Source organism: Triticum aestivum, chromosome 3A (assembly GCF_018294505.1).
Source record: "Triticum aestivum cultivar Chinese Spring chromosome 3A, IWGSC CS RefSeq v2.1, whole genome shotgun sequence".
NCBI lineage: Eukaryota > Viridiplantae > Streptophyta > Magnoliopsida > Poales > Poaceae > Triticum > Triticum aestivum.
Genome location: NC_057800.1, coordinates 725,843,241 through 725,855,335, shown reverse-complemented (window position 1 = coordinate 725,855,335; position 12,095 = coordinate 725,843,241). Strand labels below are relative to the sequence as shown.

The 12,095-nt window shown below is 46.3% G+C and overlaps 1 pseudogene; it reads right to left on the bottom strand.

Moving 5' to 3' along the window:
- Window positions 1-1,682: 1,682 nt before the first annotated feature.
- LOC123057273 (uncharacterized) lies at window positions 1,683-5,767 on the bottom strand (annotated as a pseudogene).
- Window positions 5,768-12,095: the final 6,328 nt, after the last annotated feature.

The window sequence follows — 12,095 nt, the reverse complement described above, 5'->3', positions numbered from 1 at the left end:
TTGTGGATCGCGGACCTGTCGTCGATGATGACGGCGTCGAGCTCAGGCAGCGGCAGAGACCTGTCTGTGAAAGGATTATGCAAGACATAGTTGTGCACGACATAGTGCATCTTGTCATCCTCGGTGGTGTGGTTATGGCCCAAGCTGAGGGCTAGCCAGTCGTTGGTGGAGCCGACAGACCTGGCGTTGTCGGGTACGCGGTGGGTGTGGCCGCTGTAGGGGGCGATAATGACGTTGCTACAGAGGGGAGTCCAGGGTAGCGATTGCACTTGGGGGTCGGTCGAGTGCCATGGGCGGCAGATGGCGCCGTCGGCAGGCAGCGAGCGCGGTTGGCCTGGTCAGGAAGGTTGGCCACCACTTGGTCGAGGATGCTCCGCGAGAGGCTGCAACATTGCAGAATAGACGACGCCAAGCCCATGTAGAAGAAGCGTATTTTCTTCTCTTCGAGATTCGATCGTATTGGGTATGCAGCCTTGATCGTATATATACACATATTCGCGTTGTTGGTTAGTTCGTCAGTTTCCAAGAGAGCTTGTGTCTGCACTGATGCTAAAAAAATATCAAAAGTTTCCAAGCTGGTTTGGCTTGCTTCTGAAGTAATACAAGTTTATTTTAGTCAAAGTTTGAAGTTAGTATCCGTGTAGGATTTGTACTGTGTACTATACTTGGTTTTCTATATGTGAGTCCGGTACGAGTACGTCTAGGTTTGTACTAGGTCGGCTGTTCATGCCTACACCGTAAGAACTCTCAAGGAGTACATGACATCGACACGCTGCTTTCCCGGCTTTACCGACTTCTCACAACCGCCACCGCTGCAGAGCAAATACGTCAGCGTGCAACAACGCTGGGGAACGTGGGTCGCTGAGATCACGGACCGCTGCACATAAGAGCCGATATGCATCGCATTTTTTCACCCAGCAGCGCAGGCGGCATAGGAAATATTATGTTGGCCTGCCGCCATGACACCAACGCCTGACTCAACTTCCCCGCCGGCCTACCATTGTTGGCGCCCGTTGACTCCCGGGTGGCCACCGCACGGGAGATGCGAGAAGATTGGGAGGCTCGCGAGCGCCTCTAAGCGGAGCAAGCCGGCAAGGCGTACATGGTGGAGCTCCGCCTCCTGTACCCAGAGAGCCGGCTATACAAGAAGAACGTGAACGAGGCGACAGAGGACATCGAGCTTTCCTCCAGCCACTCAGACTATGAAGGCGGTGGTAGCGGAGCGGGTTAGGCAATGCTGGTGATGAGGGCCATGGCGGTATGATTGGAGGGCTTACAAAATCAGGCTGGGAGAGGTTGGAGAACAAGAGCGATAGTGATAGCAAGTAATTTTAGTAAGTTTGTATGCAATCTAGTCCAAATTTTGTTTAAGTTATCTAAAGTATTTATGTAAAATATTTCGAACCAAGTTTGATGTAGTAGTTTGAACCAAGTTTGCATCGAATGTTTGATGTAGTAGTTTGAACCGAGTTTGATGTAGTAGTTTGAACCAAGCTTGATGTAGTCCCTTGTTTTCAGAAACCACAAATGTAAACTAGAGCCAAGCATCATCCACAATTTCAGACTGTTGGGCTGGTTATGTAATACAATCATCCTATTAGTTACTTCTCGCTGTCAGATGAGTTAACGGATCATAAACACTCATTTCAAACCAAAAGTGACAAATCCAGTCTTCCCCTAGCTCAAAACTCGAAGGGTCTAAAGGGAACAAATCCATCCTGCAAAGTGGCACCCATATAAGAGCAAGTACAATAGAGCCGAGTCAGCTGGCTATAAACAATAAACTAGTATATTCATGCTTAGTTGGAGGAAGAGAAAAAGAGAGAGAAGATAAGCGGGCTCTTGGTGAAGAGCCAGCTCTAGCACGTGCTCCTAGACACTTTGTGAGAGTGAAAGGTGGGTCATATAATAAAAAAGTAATACACTCTTCTAATCAACTATTACACATATTGGCTATAAGATGGACTATAGATAACATGGCAATGACTTATAGCCAGCAGCTAACATGGTTAATAGTATAGCCAGCTGTTGGCTATATGGTCTTGTCACATCATCTATATCCAACTTTATAGCCAACAAGTACAATAGTTGCATGTAAATATGTGCTGCTTGTTTTATACATGGCCTACCTTTCTCTCTCATAACATGCCTAGGAGAACGTGCTGCAGCCGGCTGTTAATCAGTAGCCTGCTTCCCTTCTCTCTCATCCAACACATCCAAAATATAATATTTAAAGGCTTACAGCCCGCCTACGTCATCCTATTTGTACTTGCTTAAGGTGGAACCTTTACTTTGACAATAAATACAGTTATTAGCATACCTCTTTGTTCAACTTCAACTGATTTGCTATCTCCACCTTCTTCTGAGCATACTGAGCCATGTTCATTGGTTTATGCTGAAACAAGGGATCCGGTAATATAACAACAGGGTCATGATGACATATAAATTCATAGAGGATTTTCCTCAAAAGAAAAAGTAAAATCATAGAGGATTCATCGAGACAATACCAAACTGAAAGATAACTTCCTAAACACACCCTGAGCTTTCTCCTCTTCGTCCTACACAAAGGTCGTATCAATGTCAACAACCTATTGCAGTTAGGTATGTATCACCATGTCTAACACATATACAGTATCCTACTTACAGTCAGATCAATGCCACCCTCCAGGACAACAGAGTAAATCTACAAAGGTAAACAGATGAAATTAGACATTTGGCAATATGTTGCACATTCCATTTTCACAACATAAAATCAATGTTAGTGGCTATACAAATTTGCACAACAGCCCCAAATTAAGAAATCAGCTTACCATTTCTTGCATCGTTACAAAGATATGGCCCCCATTGAGTTCAGAATGTAGTACTGCTTTGTGTACAGGGAACTCGCCAGACTCATAAACTTCCTTCACAGCCTCTTTGTAAGTTCTCTGAAATATTTGTGAAACCATAAGAAACAGGCATAATCACAAAGCATGTCAGCGTGCTCTATTGCACAATTTTTTTGATGTATTAGGATGCTAACATTTTCTTTAGCGACAAGCCTCCAGATCTCAAAATAGAGGAGATCTATGTCCTTGAGGGACGCATCCATTTCCATCTCCGTAATGTACTCCTGAATCAAATGGACCAGATTGTAAGTACAACCAGCAATTAACACCACCTCAATTAGCAGAAGAGAAGATATCCTACGTCATAAGCATAACCAGCTAATTTTTCAGTCATATGGGGAAAGCCAGTTGCAATCCTCAATGCTTGCCTCCATGCTCTAGTATCCCATTCTATCCACTGAAGTGAAAAGAAGTTAATCATCATGTGTATGTATATGACTAATTTCGCAATTTTCTGTGAGGCATACTTACATCCTTAGTCCTGCGATCCAGATGCAAAAAATCTGCAATCCACTGTTGCAAGATAGAAATTTATCACTTTAAAAACAATCCAGCCACTCATAATATTTTTAATTCCAACAGCTTGATCACATAATGCATACCTTGATTTTCTTTGAAATTTCTGCATAGTACTTGACATAAACATCATCAATTTTATATGTATGATAACGTGAGCGGTACTCATCGTGATAGCAGTACAGGTTTCCACTCCTACCAGGCAGCTACAAAAAAGAAAGGGACAAGAATCAGATGACACGTCCAAAAAGGCACAAAAGTGCAGATACTTAATGGCTACAGTGTGGTGAGATGACATGCTTTTGTCTATAGAAGTAACTGACTAAAGATCCACATTTTTTTCCTTCTAGTATAGTCTAGCTTGCTAGAAATAGTACCGTACAATTAAATGACCTTTAACAACTCAATCCACTGAGACACCGACATGATATAATTCAGAAGCAATTCAAACATCAACAAATTTCAGCAGCCAGTGTTACCGGCGAAATGAAAGAGATAAGAAGTTTGAAAATAGCAATGTTTGTGAAAACATCCAAGGTGAGCCTTGGACTGCTCCCTACAGTCATAGAAGTAACTGACTAAAAATCCACATTTTTTCCTACTAGTAAAGTCTAGCTTGCAAGAAATAGTACCGTATAATTAAATGACCTTTAACAAGTCAATCGACTGAGACGCGGACATGATATAATTCAGAAGCAATTCAAAAGTCAACTAATTTCAGCAGCCAAAGTTACCGGCACGTGATTGTTAAACCATACAAGGTAACATACCTTTGAGCCCTGGAAAGCTCCCTGCGGTCACAGAAATCATGATACGTTTATCTTCTAACGCTGAACCTCAGCTTTAAAACTAAGGCAATCAGGGAGGTTCAAGAACCAAGTGGGATACACTTCATAGCACTTCACCACGACTTAAGGTTACATACGAAATGGCTAAGAACCAATCAATTTTAAGGGATCACTCATTAAAATTAGCAGCTACACTAGTCCAGAGTTTGAATAAACATGAAAAACTGGGAAACTTTTCAAATCCAACACCGCAAGTACTATCATCCATCAGCAGCCACAAAGCAATGGCAATAGATACAAAATCAGTGTTCAGAAACCACAACAAAGAATAATAGAATATTGTGATGCAAGTCATACAATCATCATCTATTAAGATTTAAGAATAAGCTGTTTGAAAACAGTTTTAACTCGTACCACAAACCCATGGATCAATTTTCTATAGTAGCGCTGCAGCTGTGGTTGGAGTCAATGAAGTAAAATGAACTATCTCATTGATTGTCAGTTTTCACGGTGTGTGTTGAAATGATTTCTGAACACCCATGATTATGATAACCAAACAAGTCAATTGCATGACCAAATGTAGATGTAGACAGTATACTTACGAAATTACGAGGGACAATCCGTTGGTAGTCATTCAACTCAACATTGTGGGTGTCAGCACGATGGATGTACCACTCAAACTTTTCATCATCTTCTAACCGCTGAAAGTACACCTCCTCGTGAAGTTCATCATCAGTGTATTCTTATGGTTCCTTAAGTTCATGTGCACACTCCGGCCTCACAACCTACACATGGATGATAAAAACATGAGATAAAGGGGGTGTTCGGAATCTCTCCCGTCTGCTAACTCCGCTCCGCGCGAGGAGCATGGTCTGAGCCGCTCCCAGCAATATTGCTGGCGCTCCGTCCGCTCCGGGAGCTGCTGTGGCGGAGCTGAGAGTATCCGAACAGGGCTAAAATCATCCACACATACTAAACCAGAGGACTGGATTTGCTGCTATGACAAGTACAAACTTTAAAACATACATGGATTAAAATGAACGGTGACTGGTCGATACAACATGTAGGTACCTTGTAATGAGCGATGCGATAGCGTGCAAGGCGCACTTTTATCTTGTTGTGTTCCTCCCATGTCAAATAAAGTGGCAAGTCAGTAGGATACTCGTCCTCCTTCTGAATATTGGCAAGCAAAAGTTGACAATCCTTGGCCTGGTCTTCCTTGCTGAGAAGGAAGTGCGGCCCGAAACACTGCTCGCTTTCTTCTTGTGCCGGCTCTGTTTTCAGCAGCAGATCATAATCTTGGCCCGCTTGGATGGTGCCCTCCATGTCTGTCGCATGCGAAATCTGATCTTGGCCCCCTTGGATGGTGCCCTCCATGTCTGTCGCGTGAGAAATCGGATCTTGGCACCCTTGGGTGGTGTCCTCCATGTCTCCATGGTCGTGGGCAGTGGCAAGAGCATCGGAAGATGACAGGGGAAGGTGCTTGCGGCGCCTCTTCTCCCCTGTCCACGCCTTGTTTGTTCCATCTCCATCATCGGCCAGTTGGCCAATCTGGACGGGCTTCTTGTGCAGCATCTCGATCGAACGAACGAACGATCGCGGGACGGGATGAGGCGGCGAGACGGGTCCGGCAGCGTCGATTTGCTGGCGTGGGGGATGTGGCCGGAGGCGACTGTAGGCTGCAGAGGACGGGGGCAGGGGCGGGGCGTCGACGTGGCGTGGCAACGGAGACGGCGACGGCGTGAAACCCTAGATAGCCACTTGTCGAGAGATGGAGGGCTCTTGTTTGTTTGGGGCACTGGGCATTTGCTGCAAATCGAAGGGTTTTCTAAACGGAATATGTTTCATCTCTAGCACAAATTCAATGGAATATTTAGGAGCGCCCATATATATTTATCAAACGCCTGGAATTCTTTACTTCCCGTGCGCTTTTTTCTCCTTCCTCCATGGGTCTGCGCCGCCCTCCCCCGGTGTCGCCCACCACCATCGACTGAACCTCTGCACCCCGGCAAGCCGGCATCCGCCATAGATGATGTTGTTAGGTGCCTCCACTAGTAGGAAAGAGCCTAGTACCAGTGTTGGAAAAACATCGTTACCGGCGCGGAGGGGAGACACTGATAGTATAACGTCAGTGATAAGTCTCACTAGCGCGTCTTCCTCCAACACCAGCAGTAAGGTCTTACTACAAGCGTGTGTGGGCCACGCCAGAGATACATATTTTATTGTTGGCGTCTCATATATGTCAATGCCACTATCTAGAGTGTTGGAATTAAATCACTTCCCAACTGCAAAGTCTCATGAACATGTGAGATCACTGGAGTACATTGATGTCGTCGTGAGAACTAGGCATGCCAAAGAAAGCATGCCAAATCCACAAGTCCTTTGATGCCGCTGCTTCGAGTATGATGGTGGCCTCTTTGATGTGACCTTGGTACACCTCGCGCAAATCTTTGGTGCGGTTCTTCCGTTTGACAATGCTTGCAATCAATTGAACCAAGCATACCTAGAAAGCTTCTTGCCGCTCCAATAACCATCATTTTTTCTGTATCTTGCAGATTTGATTTTCTCAGATACTCTACTCGTGTTTGATACCCAATTTACGGGGACCAACCCTCCACGTGAGTTCGCGATATACTCCAAATCGACAAATCTAATGATTTGTCCTGGGGCAATGATTTTGACCTGACCAAGATTGCCAGCTGAGCCGTCGAGGAGAGCGATGTTGCCGAAGACGAAGGTTTGGCCAGGTAGGAAGGTCATGCCGACGTTAACCCGCTTGTTGATCGTAATCCCCATTGGCCCGTCCCGTAAACCTTCCGCTGGCTGGCCTATGATGCATTTATTGAAAACAAATAAATGCATTGTACCTTAACATCTATAGTTTAATACCACATCGCTAAGCCGGCGCGCCGCTGACTCCTTTATATAATTTTCTTTTTTTACATGAACAAACATCTGCGTTTGCGGGACTCTATTTTGAGGATATGCAGGATCGATGTGAGACTTCACCTGCTCATAGCTTGTGAAGGTTGAGGGAGTCCTGGGCTAAGGGGTCCTTAGGCGTCCGGCCTGTTACTCATTGGGCCGAACTGATGGGCTGTGAAGACATGAAGACCGAAGACTATACCCGTGTCCGGATTGGACTCAACTTAGCGTGGAAGACAAGCTAGGCGATCGACTATGAACATTCCCTCTTATGTAACCGACCTCATGTAACCCTAGATCTCTCCTATGTCTATATAAACTGGAGAGTGATACGTCTTCAATGTATCTATAATTTTTTATTGCTCCATGCTATAGTATCTTCTGTTTTGGACATTATTGGGCTTTATTATTCACTTTTATATTATTTTTTGGACTATGAGTAGAAAAAGCCGGATATGTATAATAGAGCAACCATTTGGAATAGCTCCAAGTGGAACGTGGTAGCAGCATCTACGGTATGACATAAAGTTTTTTGAAGTACATGCGGATCTGATTGTTGCAGACCCGTTGACTATAACATCTCTCACAAGCATAACATGATCAAACCCAGAACTCTTTGAGTGTTAATCACATGGTAATGTGAACTAGATTATTGACTCTAGTAAACTCTTTGGGTGTTAGTCACATGGGGATGTGACCTTGAGTGTTAATCACATAGCGATGTGAACTGGATTATTGACTCTAGTGCAAGTGGGAGACTGTTGGAAATATGCCCTAGAGGCAATAATAAATTAGTTATTATTATATTTCCTTGTTCATGATAATCGTTTATTATCCATGCTAGAATTGTATTGATAGGAAACTCAGATACATGTGTGGATACATAGACAACACCATGTCCCTAGTAAGCCTCTAGTTGACTAGCTCGTTGATCAATAGATGGTTACGGTTTCTTGACCATGGACATTGGATGTCGTTGATAACGGGATCACATCATTAGGAGAATGATGTGATGGACAAGACCCAATCCTAAGCCTAGCACAAGATCGTGTAGTTCGTATGCTAAAGCTTTTCTAATGTCAAGTATCATTTCCTTAGACCATGAGATTGTGCAACTCCCGGATACCGTAGGAATGCTTTGGGTGCACCAAACGTCACAACGTAACTGGGTGGCTATAAAGGTGCACTACCGGTATCTCCGAAAGTGTCTGTTGGGTTGGCACGAATCGAGACTGGGATTTGTCACTCCGTGTGACGGAGAGGTATCTCTGGGCCCATTTGGTAGGACATTATCATAATGGGCACAATGTGACCAAGGAGTTGATCATGGGATGATGTGCTACGGAACGAGTAAAGAGACTTGCCGGTAACGAGATTGAACAAGGTATCGGGATACCTACGATCGAATCTCGGGCAAGTATCATACCAGTATACAAAGGTAATTGTATATGGGATTGATTGAATCCTTGACATCGTGGTTCATCCGATGAGATCATCGTGGAACATGTGGGAGCCAACATGGGTATCCAGATCCCGCTGTTGGTTATTGACCAGAGAGATGTCTCGGTCATGTCTGCATGATTCCCGAGCCCGTAGGGTCTACACACTTAAGGTTCAATGACGCTAGGGTTATAGGGAAGGTATGTACACGGTTACCGAATGTTGTTCGGAGTCCCGGATGAGATCCCGGATGTCACGAGGAGTTCCGGAATGGTCCGAAGGTGAAGATTGATATATTGGACGAAGGGTTTTGGAGTCCGAAAGTGTTCCGGAGGTACTGGATGATGACCAGCATGACCGAAAGGTATTTCGGGAGCCCCGACAAGTGTTGGGGGGGCTTCATGGGCCAAGGGAAGGGGGCAAACCAGCCCACTAAGGGGCTGTGCGCCCCCCTCACCTATTCCCACGTGACCAGGGGGTTTGGGGCGCCCCATCTAGGGTTCCCACCTCCTGGCTTGGGGGCCAAGTCACCCAAAGGGGAGATCCCATCTGCCCTGGCCGCCGCCCCCCTAGGGGAAACCCTAGGGCGCCTCCCCCTCCCCTTTGCCCCTATATATAGTGGAGGTTTTGGGGCTGCCCAACACACGAGTCTCTCTCTCCCAAGGCGCAGCCCTACCTCTCTCCCTCCTCGTCTCTCGTAGTGCTTGGCGAAGCCCTGCTGGAGTACCGCACTCCTCCACCACCACCACGCCGCCGTGCTACTGCTGGACGGAGTCTTCCCCAACCTCTCCCTCTCTCCTTGCTGGATCAAGGCATGGGAGACGTCACCGGGCTGCACGTGTGTTGAACGCGGAGGCGTCGTTGTTCGGCGCTTAGATCGGAATCGACCGCGATCTGAGTCGCCACGAGTACGACTACCTCATCTGCGTTCTTGCAACGCTTCCGCTTAGCGATCTACAAGGGTATGTAGATGCACTCCCCTTCCCCTCGTTGCTAGATTACTCCATAGATTCATCTTGGTGATGCGTACAAAATTTTAAATTTCTGCTACGATCCCCAACAAGCACATGCTGGAAGCCGCGACACCTGTCGACGTCGATGCTAGAACCACCGGCACCAAACGCTGCGGCCAACGGCGACCATTGTTGACAGCGAGAGCATGGGTTGCGTTGTCATAGCTAATTGCTGCAACTAGCTGCAAAAAACCTACAACTGGGTGGCAAGTGAAGGAAATATGCCCTAGAGGCAATAATAAAGTTATTATTTATTTTCTTATAGCATGATAAATGTTTATTATTCATGCTAGAATTGTATTAACCGGAAACATAATACATGTGTGAATACATAGACAAACAAAATGTCACTAGTATGCCTCTACTTGACTAGCTCGTTAATCAAAGATGGTTGTGTTTCCTAACCATAGACAAAGAGTTGTTATTTGATTAACGGGATCACATCATTAGTTGAATGATCTGATTGACATGACCCATTCCATTAGCTTAGCACCCGATCGTTTAGTATGTTGCTATTGCTTTCTTCATGACTTATACATGTTCCTATGACTATGAGATTATGCAACTCCCGTTTACCGGAGGAACACTTTGTGTGCTACCAAACGTCACAACGTAACTGGGTGATTATAAAGGAGCTCTACAGGTGTCTCCAAAGGTACATGTTGGGTTGGCGTATTTCGAGATTAGGATTTGTCACTCCATTTGACGGAGAGGTATCTCTGGGCCCTCTCGGTAATACACATCACATAAGCCTTGCAAGCATTGCAACTAATGTGCTAGTTGTGAGATGATGTATTACGGAACGAGTAAAGAGACTTGCCGGTAACGAGATTGAACTAGGTATTGGATACCGACGATCGAATCTCGGGCAAGTAACATACCGATGACAAAGGGAACAACGTATGTAGTTATGCGGTCCGACCGATAAAGATCTTCGTAGAATATGTAGGAGTCAATATGGGCATCCAGGTCCCGCTATTGGTTATTGACCAGAGACGTGTCTCGGTCATGTCTACATTGTTCTCGAACCGTAGGGTCCGCACGCTTAAAGTTACGATGACAGTTTCATTATGAGTTTATGTATTTTGATGTACCAAAGGTTGTTCGGAGTCCCGGATATGATCACGGACATAACGAGGAGTCTCGGAATGGTCGAGACATAAAGATTGATATATTGGACGGCTATATTCGGACACCGGAAGTGTTCCGGGGAAGTTTCGAATAAAACCGGAGAACCGAGGGGTTACCAGAACCCCCCGGGGGGTTACCAGAACCCCCCGGGGGGTTAATGGGCCTCATGGGCCTGAAGTGGAGAAGAGGAAAGGCAGCCAGGGTAGGCCGCGCGCCCCCTCTCCCCCTAGTCCGAATTGGACAAGGAGGGAGGGGCGGCGCCCCCTTTCCTTCCTCTCCTCTCTCCCTTCCTTCCCCCTCTCCTACTTGGACAAGGAAAGGGAGGGGAGTCCTACTCCCGGTAGGAGTAGGACTCCTCCTGCGCGCCTCCTACTAGGGTCGGCCGCACCCCCCCTTGGCTCCTTTATATACGGGGGTAGGGGGGCACCCTAGGACACACAAGTTGATCTTCGTGATCGTTCCTTAGCCGTGTGCGGTGCCCCCCTCCACGATATTACACCTCGATCATATTGTAGCGGTGCTTAGGCGAAGCCTTGCGACGGTTAAACATCAAGATCGTCACCACGTCGTCGTGCTGACGAAACTCCTCCCCGAAGCTTTGCTGGATCGGAGCCCGGGGTGCGTCATCGAGCTGTACGTGTGTCAAGAACTCGGAGGTGCCGGAGTAACGGTGCTTGGATCGGTTGGACCGGGAAGACGTATGACTACTTCCTCTACGTTGTGTCAACGCTTCCGCTTCGGTCTACGAGGGTACGTAGACAACACTCTCCCTCTCTTTGCTATGCATCACCATGATCTTGCGTGTACGTAGGAAATTTTTTGAAATTACTACGTTCCCCAACAGCAAGGACGCTGCAATCGGCTCCGACGCTGATGGCTGCGGGTGAAAGAAGGTGCAAGCTACCTCGCCAAAAAAGGTGCAAGCTGCTAGGAGAGGACGGCGTGGGGATCACGATGTTGCTGCGAGCCTGCGGTGGCGGGGCCTTCGACCGCACGCGAAAGGAGGCGGGGGCGACAAATGCACACAACCAAGGGAAGAAGAGAGCGAGGCGAGAGATGAGAGCTGTGAGTTGTATTTGCGTTGTCGAATAAATGGCTCGCTAGGCCACCGATCTGACGGTTGAGTTGGTCGACCAGTGCTGAGCATCGCCCATAGAAGATTTTGCTGAGCTGAGTAACCAGATATAAGAGAAGAGTTGAGTGATGAGCAATCAGTCTGTTCGGAATCAAATATATAGTTGAGTGCGTTTAAGTAACCAGATAAGAGAAGAGAGTACGATTGTCATCTGATAAACAATAATAAGGATTACGTATACCTAAAACTTTTTTTTCATGATACATTATAAGAGGAAATTATACATGGTAACTACTGTTTCCAACATATAATCTTGGTT